This window comes from Empidonax traillii, unplaced genomic scaffold (assembly GCF_003031625.1).
Source record: "Empidonax traillii isolate 1590-97213 ecotype Southwest subspecies unplaced genomic scaffold, ASM303162v1 scaffold588:size748185, whole genome shotgun sequence".
Classification (NCBI taxonomy): domain Eukaryota; kingdom Metazoa; phylum Chordata; class Aves; order Passeriformes; family Tyrannidae; genus Empidonax; species Empidonax traillii.
This window is the reverse complement of record NW_020955781.1, coordinates 455,250-468,353: the sequence shown is the minus strand read 5'-3', so window position 1 is coordinate 468,353 and position 13,104 is coordinate 455,250.

The following is a 13,104-nucleotide window of genomic DNA, read 5'->3' as shown; positions in this document are numbered from 1 at the left end:
AATCTGAGTCAATATCTGACATTGCTTGGTTCAGTTGTGCTCACAGCTATTTCTAAGAACTAGGAGCTAGAATTTGCGTTCAAAATATGAACAGACCTCAACAGTATATGTATTAATTTATGTATTTTTAATAGATGCATCTTCTCTGAGTATGTAACATGCCAGAATCACTATAAAACTCATCTTCTTTTTTTTCTGAAATTATATTGCAGTACCCATAACACTGTTATAGATGATTAGGTTTACTGTGCTCTTTGAAAGCTATTTCATTATTATGTTTGATGGCCATTTAACAACCTGAGGTCATGCAACATCCAGAATGTACTAAATAAATTGGCCGTGGTAATAATACCTTGCTGGTGAACCAGCAAGATTTTTTAACTGAATTATTTTAGTATGAAAGAAAGTGGGGTGTATCTTACAACTGTAACCTAAGCCTTTACTAATGGCAATATTCTATCTGCATTTTAACCATGATGAAATATTAGTGTGCCATTTACTGTTGAGAATTCACCTTTTAAAAGGCACCTAGAAGATTTCTGAGCTATCAGGAATATATTTAATTTTAAAAAATACGATTTTACCAAAAAGACCCAAACCTATGATAGAAACAATAGTACAAACATATCTTGAAATGAAAGATATTTAAGTATTCACTATCTCAATCAGTTATGTCTTTAATCACAAAATTTATTAGTGGATCTATTGTACAGAATACTGAAAATTAGTAGAGACAGAAGTGTTAAGTTTTGACTGTGTTTTCTCTCTCACTCTATGGCCAGAACAGTTTAGTCCAACTTTTCTAGAACAGCAATTTGTTATAGCCTAAGGCTATCTCAGTGGATAAAAATTTTAATGGAATATTGTTATTTTCAGATAGGTGGACAGTTTGTGAAAACTCCTACATGCCAAAATTTTTAATGTTTATTCCTTTAACAGAAACAGTTATTTTAACTTGAAAAATTTCGCTCAGAGAGCTGATAAAAACCCAGGCAATCGCTCACTGCATTATCAACTCCTGAAACTGATATAAGTGCAAACTCAGCATTTGTCCACACTGATGCATGTGAGCTGGGTGATACATACTAAACTCCTAAAAAAGGTTTTATGATTACCCTGATTATATTTGTCTATAACATTTTTTTAATTTTTTAAATGTTTGATGCACATTAAAACCTCACTTTAGACGTGTTACCTATACTATTGGTTCCTTCCTCCCTGCCCAAACTCGGACCTGCAACATGAGGCCCTGCAATGCCACTTCACTGTGGTGCTCAGAAAGCATCTTCAGAGGGTTTACTTTCCCCAGTAAAATTCACTGATTGGGTCTTCACAGACTTCTAATGAGAAGCTTTAAAATGCCTGCTGCACAAAAGCTTTAAAATAAAACCTGTGCTGGATAGAAGTGTCCTGTTCACTTACTGTTCAGGCTGGCCTGAAAGTCAGCTTTCTACCTACCTCAAATTGCCACTGACACATTGGCTCACAGCACACAATTGTTCTGGCACTCAACATGCCAGACAGACAAATATTTTGAAGACGCAGGAGTTCTAACCCTTCCCTTTCAGTCTCTTTTCAAAAGTTCCCTCCTATGTCTCACCTATAAGCTTCAGAATTGATTTATTGTCTTATTGTGCTCATTAGCATTGAGTTTTTGGGGGCAAGGAGCAGAAGGAGGATGCATTTTACTACCAGTGTGGGTTTTTGCGAGCCAGAAACAAGGACAACTGCAACAGTGTCAGGGCTGATTTGGTTTTGAACACAGTAAGATAAACTCTAGTTTGGGAAGCCTGTAGCTAAACGAAACAATACCCCTGTTCATAATAATGAACAGCCTGGGTTGGGAAAGGGACATAGAAATGCTTTGGAAACAATTTTCATTGCTTAAAAAGTAAAAACCAACTAAACACCAAAACATACAGCATATGGGCATCGACACAACATATAGAAAAAAGAGTCTGGGATAGGAGTATGTTCCAAACCTACAGATTTTTTTTTTAAAGGCATTGTTATGTCTGTCAACTTTTCCATCTTTTGAGAAACTCTTAAGCCACCCCTGGAAAAAAAATCCAAGAAAAATCCTCTCTGCTCTCCTTCATAAGCCATGGTTAATTACCAAAATTGTTCCCCATGGAGGCAGGCAATGTCACAAAAATTTCCTCTTTAAAGAAAAGCAGTTTTAACCTGGCAGGCATTTGAAACACCACTTTCATCACTAGACTTCAACTGCATAGCTGTATTTACACCCTCCACCCCCATCCCCTATGTCCTTACATAGTTTTCACGGCCAAACATCGCAATCCCAGGGATCTCAGGACAGGTGGCAGCTGCTGTGAGTGTGGTGCCAGACCTGGAGCTTATAGAGCAAGTTGTCTCAGCAGGGCTGACCATCAACAGGGATATTGATGCTTCCCAGAACATCTGATCTGCTTCGTGGTGGAAAACAGGAGCAAAAAGGCTAAGAGCTAGCTCCCAAGGAGCTGATAAATTCAAATGTTGCAGTTACTCTTTTAACTTTTTTCCACAACAAGAAAGAGCAAGAGAGATTATTTCTTTTCCTGCAAAAAGAAAACACTACAGCCTTCTGTACAACCCCTGATCAGCAGATAAGAGAAAATTACAACCACATTCACAGCTATTTTTTACTATTTAAGTTAAATAACAGAGAGGGCAGAAGAGAGTCAGTCCCAAATGGTGGCATGTAGGGAAAACCAATCTGCTACATTAAAGACATGCTTTTAATTAACTTTTTTCTGAATGATTATAATTAAAGATTTTACCACAGGTCCTCTTAGCATAATTACCTTCTATTTCCTTGCACAGTGCACATTCCTAGGAAATAGGAATCGAGACTGTTTCTTAATTTAAGTGCTTCCTCAATTATTTTTAAAGTTATTGCTTTTTAATTGTTTTAGTATTAAGATTTTCTTTGTGATCTTTTGGTCCTTCTCATCTTCTTGTAGGTCTTTTCCAAGACCCCAGGAACATCTTTCAGGTGGTCAGGTGCAGTCCTGAGCAGTTGCCAAAGGATGGGTTGCATTTTGTTATGTCCGGATCCATGAAAACAAGTTCATACAGAGCTTTATAAATTTACTTTCGGACCTGGGAATAAATGGCTCATTTTTTATCACTGGTGCTGCATTTATGATACTAAATGTCTTTCGGTTTTGTTCTGGAGATTGTTATCTCCTTTGCTCTTGCATTTGCATACAGGGTCTCAGCAAATGACCTTCTTGCACATCAGCTCTTGCAATGTGTGCTGAATACAAAAGATTGAGCAGCTATCCTTGTTTATTTGAAGAGTAATTGTGCAGATCAATGCATTCAGTAGCGATTCCTCGGTTTCCTATTAATATTTCTGCTGATAACATAAAGACGTATTGAGAACTGGCAATTGAAAAACACAGGCCAAGAGAAACAAGCTCCTGCTTTTCATCTGCACTGCAAAGATACCCTGGGTCACATTTTTCCTGTGAGTTTAAGATTCATAGTTCAGCATGTTATTAAAACAGAAAGACAGAGATGGCTGAAGATAGGATTTCATGAAGGAAGGGCAAGAATAATGCACAAAGGAGAAGGATTTAAGGCAGAGTCCTGCCCTCTCTCGTATCAATTCCTGCCAGCTCTGCAGCAGTTTTTAATGTGCAAGATTATGTTCTGAAATTCTTCTTAACCATATCTCCCAGTGTAGGGAAAACAAACAGTAATAACTCAAGAATAAACAGGATCGTTCATCTTTCCCTTATTTTTATCTCTGATGATGTTATCTTTATACTGAAATATTGCTCAGCCAGAGGCAGTCTTCAGCAATTGAAGACACCTTTGAAGCAGCGCCTCCTGAGACACAGCACCAAGTGGCATAAATGCTGTTTTCAGCTTGACAGACAGAAACTCTGGTGCTGATATCACATTCCCAGAGCTATCAGTGTTCAGCCCAGCTAGGAAGCTGTTGGCAGAGTTCCCCACATTCCTGCATCAGCGTGTACCGGGGAATTACCAGAGAGATGGATGCATGAGGCTGTGCGCTCACCTGCACGTGGCACAGCATTGCAGATACTGACCTTCCAGCCACATTTCATATTTAATATATTAATTCAGTATATACATGCAGGAAAAAAATTTAAAGGGCATTTTGTAAGTCTAATGCCATCTAATGCCTTCATTACAGCCTTCTCCATCAAATACCCCAAAAGGTATTCTCTATCTGATCATCTGCAACGCTTCAGCTATCCCTGTAGCTATTGTAATAAGATTTTGATAGCAACTGATGCTGGTAATTCAATTATTGCTGAGTAAGTCACCTTATGCCTTTTGGTTTTCTCTTTCTATATTAAGGACATCAACAGACGGAGAACTGAGAAAAAATATTTCCATTCTGTCAGTATTTGGAAATAAATAAAGAAAAGAGAATTTTTCCATAAGTCCCCAGCTGGGACTCCAACTACTCTTTTCTTTCATTATAACCCCTCCTCAAAATTGGGTATCTGGCTGTAACTAGATAAAAATTAAGCCTCCTTTGAAATAAACAGGGATTTCTGTGTTTGAGCTTTCAAAGAAAGGCAGAAAAATTCTGTTTATTTAAACTCCTGTTCAGAACAAGACCTTGTTACTGTTGGCTTTTACCAAGCAAGCCTAGAGCATAGGCAGCTTTTGCCAAGAAACACTGAGATTCTTCCTTGTAGAGTAATTCCCAAGCTTCTGGCTGTCCTGTTCCCACAGTGCTTCATTAGCTGCAGAACTGAGTAAAATTGGTTCTGTTTACATAAGAAGAGATATTAATAGAGTTCATGCTCATTTCCCTTGCATGCCATGAAGGGACATGCAAAATGACCAATTTAGTTAACACACAGGTGTCTGCTAAGTGGCCTCTGAGGCGAGAGCAGGCTTAAAACAGAAAGTAGAAATTTCATTGGGAATTGATTCTGGAGGCACAAATGGGGCCTAAAGAGACCTAAATCACATCGAAAGTAATTAGTTTGTCTGTATTTCAAGAATTTTAAAAGTTTAGGCCTACAGAGCCTACATTCTACCCACATTTTATAACAGTGTTATCTTCCATCTTGCTCAGTATGTGCTGGAGGAAATCTATATTTATGGCACTAACTAAACACCAAAAAAAGTATGCAAACTCAAGAGAAGAACTGCTGAACAACCTGTGCACCCCATTCCCAGTGCTCCTCCTTATTTCAGTGGGAATATTTGCCAGAGATATGTACGAACCACTTCAACAAAGCCTCTATTTATGATCAAGTCAAAGCCTCTATTTATGATCAAACTCTCTTTATGATCAAGTTTCACTCCACCTTTTATTATACTGAGGAACAAAGGAAGGAGATGAAACCAAGGTTACAAGTCAGCTACAAGGTTTAATCTTTCCACTGTCCACTCAGTGGAAAGCAACCTGGCTTACATCTCATTGCCTGACTTCTGCCAGCAGCTTGCATTGTTTATCTTCCCTGTTCCCAGAAACAGCAAGGCTTCCAACACAAACATCCCAGGGTAGCATTACATCTCATCTGACAAGTAGGAGCACAAAGGCTGTAAGGAAGCAGCATCCCTACCTGCTGCTCACCCCCGGGTAGTGCACAAGAGCTGGTTGTGAGTCAGCTTTCTCCCAGGAAAGGAAGGATGAGCAGTAGGTACCTGAAGACAAGTTTTGGCAAAGCAGGAGAAGCAAAGTACACCAGTAAGTGCCTCTTGGCAGCAAAGTGTTGCATTCCCCAAGCAGAACCGAGCTAATGTGGCCCCAGGGACACCCTAAACATCCAGCTGCCTGTATTCCAAAGATGCCATGTGCCTATAGAAAAGCCTACCAACACAACACTGACTATAGGCAGAGACTAAAAATAAAGTAAACCACAGAAATCATAAGAAATTAGGGCTTGTGTAAAAAAAGCTTTTGCAATACACGAGAGTAAAACGAGCTGCTTTGGTGCATCTCAAACCTTTAATGAGTCTTTTCTCTATTTTGAGGTTGCTATCAAGTGTATGTAATTGGTGTCAAGTCCCCCACTCGCTCCCACGTGGGGCTGTCCAGTTGTTGGGCAAGCTCTTTGTTCTGAACGCCTACAGAGACACTGCAAACAGCGCTTTCTGCAAATGAAGTGCTGTCACTGCCTGGAAAACAGCTCATGGAGACAGACAGCTTGGAGACATGGCAACTCTTTGGCTTCTCAGGAATGACAAGAAGCCAACAAACAATACTGATTTTACATTCAAATCCAAGCGAATCCTATCCCGAAGTAAGTGTTTTTAGAATGTTTGAGGAAGGTTTCCAGCACACACAGATTTTGAGAATATATGTTGACATTCTGTAGGGCAATCCAGGAAATGTAACTTGAGCAGAGCTGGCAGGGAAATCCAGCTCAGCTCCCTTTAACATGCAAGCTCACAGAGCATTTAAAAAGGAAAGCTGAGATGGCATGGAAGAGATTCTGACACAGACTGTGCACTGCGCTGTGGCAAGGACTGTAAAATAGGTAGGTAATTAAAAAGCATCTGAGAAAAAAAGAGAATGGGAACAGTGGGGGACTGCTGGAAAACTCTCTTCAGTCTTTCAGATTAATCCTGACAATATTGTCATAAATTCTTCTTTCCCAATTTCTCTTTTTTGTTGAAAGAGCTAAAAATACCACACAAATTTACAGGAAAATATTGGCAGTAAGGCTGAGGCCAGACAAACTCCCTTGGCTTACTTGACTTAATTACAAAGATTTTTATAGGGGAACATCAATACATAATTCAAGAAATGTAGCACATATGGACAATGAAAAAATGGGGGGGAAAAGGTGAACCATATGAAAAGCATAAGCACAAAGGGTCTGATTTTAAAGGATATTTGAAAACTTTAAAAGTTGTAATCAATATATTTAAGCTGTCTTTGGAAGCTCAGTGTCTAAAAGCATGACTTAATGCTCACAAAGATTTTAAAGTGACGTACTGGTGAAATCCCTGCTTTGCCCTGTTTCTAAGCATCAGTCTGACTTTGTTCTTTCACCAGTTTTGGGGTGTTTTCTAATGAGGATAAAAATACATCTTTGGGCCTACATTAAGCCAAGTACAGAAACATCCCAGATCTGAGAGCAACAGTGAACAGTGGATGTCTGCCCTATTCCCCATCTTTTACCCACTAGGCACAATCAAAGCAGAGCTGAGACAGAAGGCTTAACAAGAGGTGGAAGTACACACACTGCTTGCTCTCTTCCTTCTCTGGAGATGCTTTTTCTGTCCTCTTCTTGTGCAAGAAGAGAACAACAGTGATTGCTTTTCAGTTACGAAGTTCTGAACTTAAATCCGTTGAACACCAAGCGATATTAACCATTAGTTCCCAGTGTTCATCCTCACTGAAAGCACAACAGCATCTGTAAGGGCAGTGTATTTGCACTGACAGCACTGTTGTGCTGAGAACTTAATGGGAAAACAAATCTCTGAGATTTTATTGTACTAATTGAATGCAACACATTATCAGCTCAGTTTTTATGAGAAATTTCATCAAGGATATAACAAATACTTCCCAGAAAAGCCTTATCAAACCTTGCATATAGACATACTCGGTTTCTACTTTGATGAGTTGGTATTTCCTCCCTAAAAACAGGCCTGACTGAAAAACTGCCCATCTTTGACCCACACTGATCAAGCAAAAGTCATGTGGTTAAGAGCACTGAGTCAGCAAAAGCTTACCAGAGCTATTGAGACAGCAGCTCTTGATGCTGCCTTCACAGCAGTGAAGAAGAAGGCTCAGAAAATCTAAGGTAGCTCATGAATAATCTGATTTCTCTAAGGGGAAAAAAAAAATGGTCCTTAAAACTAATGACTCTTGCAGCTATTTTGATGTCATCAGAGATTGGAAAAGGTCAAATATAGTGGCAGCAAACAGAGAGAATCCATCCCTGTGGTATCACTAGGCCTTACAGACGAGCTTAACCAGCTGGTAAAAAAAAAAAAGTTCAAAAAGGGATATGGAAACATAATATTAAGAAATGCGTACATCCAACTCGTTCTGGAACGTGCTTGTGTCTGCCAGTGCTGTGGTTAATAGGCAGCATATGAAACTCAGAATGCAATTAAGTCTTGGGAGAGGCACAGTTGGAGGCTGTGGCAGTTTCTATAGCAACCTGAAAGGCTCAAGACTAGTAACAGGAGATTAACTTAAAGGCAAGATAAGTATGTAAATATAGCTCTCAATTACCATTTTCACTGCTGCCAAATGGGCCACGCATTTTCAATTTAAACAATACAGAAATGCAATCAGATGTCCTACTTGTTATTAAGTAGGGCAAAAATAGCCTTTTAAAACACCCTGCTGTAAAAATTCTGACACTTTCAGAATCGGGGAATCATCTAAGCCCCACCAATTAATTCAGTCAAAACGGAAAGCACTGGACTTGAATGCTGCCAGAAGATTAGAAGGAGCCTTCAGGATAGGGAACATGACAGCCATGGTAAGAGTTTGCTGATGTCAACACACTGTACGTTTATGAACAAATCCTCTTGACGTGTTTTTCTGGATTACCCCTCAGATCAGGTTTTAAGTCTCCAAAAGGGAGAGGGCAAGATTAGGAATTTTGTAAGCACTGCAGACCCTTTTTCTTCCTTTTTCTTTTAATTTTATTTTAATACGGTCTTCAGTAAGAAAGCCAATATTGAAGAAACCTCATCCACTGTTTTTCCTGGCACTTTAGAGCCTTTATTCAAAGGTTCAGCTGAGACTGCAGTCACCCTTTTGAACTCCTGTCCACCTTATTTAAAAATAAAATAAAAAAGTGCATGAAAAAGATTCCTGGTCACATCCCTAGCACAGTCAGTTGCTCTGAACTTGTTGTACTTCATCATTTAAAAACAACTGATATATGTATTTAACCCAATCCAGCCTGCTAAGAAACAAACCCTGCACAGGGTCTGTTAGCAGCAGACTAATGAAAGAAACGCAGCACCACCCCTACTTCACTACTGTGTGGTGAATCCACCAAACCCACAGTTAATTCCCAATGTGTTCCAAGGATTACTAAGGAGTAACACACAACTCTTCACCGGACCCAACCGCGCCTTCAAACCCTCAACAGTTTTACTTGCATGGCGAGCTTTTTTGGTTGGAATTGGTTGGCTTGTTGGAAAGAATGCAGATACCCTGTGAAAACACCAAGAGGGTGCTGTTGTGTAATTAAAATGTGTGTTCCACTTCACTGAGGAGATTCCAACCTGTCAAGGATAATAACCAAGCACCCAAGGAGTCACTAAGGAGTGACGAGACTGGAAGAGTACTATTAAAGGCAGGATTCCAGGATCTTGGGAGGTTTTTTCCAACCTCAACTATCTTCATAATGGAACCTGTGTTCTGCTTCTGCTATGATGGGAATTTGCCTGTTGCACGTGCAGAGAAGAAGAGAATAGTAAATTGATATTTTTTTTGTCAAGAGAAGGCTTCAGGGTGATCTAACTGAGGCCTTCCAGTACCTGAAGGGAGCCTACAAGAAAGATGGAGAGGGACTATTCACAAGGACATGTAGTGGTGGGACAAGGGGGAATGGTTTTAAACTGAGAGTAGGTTTAGATGAGATAGTAGGAAGAAATTCTTTACTGTGAGGGTGATGAGCCACTGGAACAGGTTGTCCAGAAAAGCTGTGGATCCCTGGAAATGTTCAAGGCCTGGTTGCATGAGGCTTTGAGTAGCTTGGTCTAGTGAAAGGTGTCCCTGCCTGTGACCAGGAGTTGGAACAGGATAATCTTTAAGGTCCTTTCCAACCCAAGCCATTCTACAATTCTCTGCTATTACCTCTGGTAAAATGCCTTGAAAGAACTCTGAATAGTACTGAACAGGAATAGTACTCTCTTTCCAGACTCAAAACTGGCTTTACTCAGGAAGCTTTACCAGTCAGAGCAGAGGTGATACAGAAATAACCTTTTCAGCAGCATAGCTGGGCACTGATCTATTGATGCCTTCTAACATTTGGGCCAAAGCCCTTATTCTCTACCCAAAACAACTGAGAGCCAATGAAGAGCATTAAATACACCAGAATTTTCTGCAACATTTCCCCTTCCAGGGGAAAAACAAGCAAATGAATAGTCAAAATAAAACAAAAAGTCAAGTTCTGCAACAAGACCTAGAGAACGGGGCTGAGAAGAATTGAGGTAAGGAAGAAACCTTCCCATTCCTCTCCATGAGAAGCAGTTTACATCATCTCCATCTGTACAATATGTAATTTATTCATAGGTGACTTGTCCTTGCTTTAGTCTCATGTTAGACCAAGAGTTTAACAAGTGAGAAGTGAGTCGGAGTAGTGGCAAATTTCTTCCCACTGGTTTTAATTTAACAAGGAGCCAGAAATAAAAATAAAGAATCTCTTTAATGCCAAGACTTTGTTCTACTTTGTAACAACAGTGTTTCAAAGAAGTATATAACACACTGACATTAGAGAAAAAGAAATTGGTAGAAGGAGCAGAAGGGATAAAGGAAAAGGGAATACCTAAAGACCTTGTAGCAGTTTCCAGAATTAATATTTTGTTCAGTGTGGAAAAGCTGGAACAGGGTGAGATGAGGACATTGCTCTCAGCTTCTTCATTGAAGTGTAAGTTGTTATCCAAGAGTTAATTTATTCTTCTGTTTTTCATTACTAATTTTTTTCTCCCTTTCAACTAACTGAAAAGCCATAATTGATGACCATGAAGGGACAGTAGGAGCCCTTCAACTCTAAAATTAATTTCAACTAAAAAAAGAAATCCAAAGCTATATGAAAATTTCAAAGAGGGAAAGATTACACATTGCAGAATCTATAAAGTGAGAAGAAGTTGAAGAGATCCATCATTCCCCTCAGTATTCTTAGGAGCCGACCTGTCCTTTAATTGAAGTTGCCATTTCCCACTCTTCAGAGTTTCTTTTCTTGAAAGAAAAGAGTGGCTGTGACAGTGCCAAGCTTCTCAAGAGAGACAGCTTAATAAGAATATAAAAAATGTTGCCCTCCTTTCCTGCACATAAAGGTCTTCTTATTTTTTTCCTTTGATTTTGACTCAATATGACTTCTCTGCTTAAAAGAAATAAAGTAGGCTTCACTGGAGGAAAACACAGAAAAACTTAGAAATATATGTTTCAGATATTAGCAAGGGGTTTAAAAACAGAAATCAGAGCAAAGCTTTGCCAAGTTGGGTGTTTGGTGTGGGTTTTCTTTTTTCCTTTTTTTAAAATCATGGTTTAGCAGATCCCCAAGCACACTTTTAGAAACAGCATATCTGTGAATTTTAAGCATACAAAAGAATTAATCTCCTTCCTGTTTTACTTTCTGGGACTTAGAAACAAAGAGACTTCATAAAGAATTACAATTGCATGGATCTGGATTGGCTGTAGACATTTAGCATTAATTTTAAACATAGTGTATCTTCCTCTTCCCCCACCTTCCACCCCAAACAGCGTTTTGGTTAAGCATGGTAGGCATCATGTAATATAAATGATCAGCAGAATAGGTAGGAAGTAGACTAAACATTTAAGGACATGAAAGCAAGAGTTGCAAGAGAAGTAAAGCAGCAGATCAGATGTTTAACCAAGGAAGTACTTTGTTTATCCATCCTTTCTTACAATTAAGCAGTAGATTGCTTGCTGTACTTTCCTAATGAAAATATGCAAAAGATAAACATATTTTTATAGGTACTGCATGGTTTTGAGTTAGTGTGCTGCCTATATCAAATCCAACCCACTCCCTATTATTGTTGCATTGTCCTCTTGTATTGACCAACGAAGCTCAAAGCTATCCATGGAATTCCCAGAGAGTTTGAAAATCAAATGAGAGAGTAGAGAACTGAAATATATCAGGTAAAGACTTCTAAAAAATTACAATTTCATCACTTGATCTCCACCACAACTCCATGAAAATACTAAAGCCATTGTGTAGACTGCGGTAGACCAAAATGTTCCTTTCTGGTTTGTTTTCTTTTCTTGTTATTATTTTCTTTGAAGTAATATATTTTTTTCTTTGAGGGTAGTCCCATCAGCTTAATGTCTTTGTTGAAGGGTAAAAGAATATGAATAATACACACAAAAATCCTAAACCTACAGGTCCATGAAGAACCTATGACATCTTCAGTCCTCCTCTCAAACCCACACACTTAATCTTTTGTAGCTTTACATTCCCCTACCTGCAGGGTTTGCTCAGGGATCAGCCTTTCCCTGACCCAGCAGCCAGGTCTGTCTCCTGCCCACGCCAAGGAGAGATCCCAGCAGTTCTAATCTTGGCCAACCTCTTCATCTCTTGGCCACTCCATGGAGGGGAGGTCAGTTTTAAGCTGTAGATTTGGCTCCCTGCTCTGCCCAGCTTCCCAGGCATAAGAAGTAATCAAACCCTGAGCTCCTACAGCTGCTCTCACATGCACGCCAGTGACACCAGCAACTCCCAGGCAGAGTTCCAGTTGCATACTGGAAGCAACGTTGGATAAATGGGCAGCAACCCCTCAAGCAGTTCCTTGTCCTAACAGCTTAGGGAAAAGCTCAGTCCTGAGCAGCATCCTTTAACATGATGCTCTGCAGGCACAGCTGACTGCCCCAGCACTTGGCAGAACAGCCTAAAGCCCACACTAGTATTTCTTTACCAGCCAGAATCCTTGTGTGCACATCTGCAGTCCCCAGGGAATAGGGCAACATCTAATTAAAGCAGATGGTCAGTGAAAATTCAAAGGTCAGGGTGCTGAGAGAACCTCAGCTTCAAGCGTCCATCTAAATTACCAGCCACAGAAACCAACCCATGCATGCAAATCCAAACTGCAGTAATCTTCGCTTAAATTAAAAATGGTTTTTTCAACTTACTCCTCCCCTTCCTTTGTTTCCACAGATATTTTTTTGGAAGAAGATGTATCAGTAAATCAAGACAAATAGGACTGAACTGTTCTAACCATGAACCCTGGGGAACAGGTGCAGCACAACTTCGCCATACATTTCCTTTTGTTTCTCATGGGCTTGGCTCCATTACATTTGTATTTTTATTACAGCATTATTTCATCCTTTCCTTTCCATAGCAAAATAAAAAGGTACCCAGCATTTAGTTTCATAAATCTGGAAACTATGTAGCAGAAATGCTGACTCATGAACATGGATTTTCCTTTTTACTCGAAGCAAATAAATTA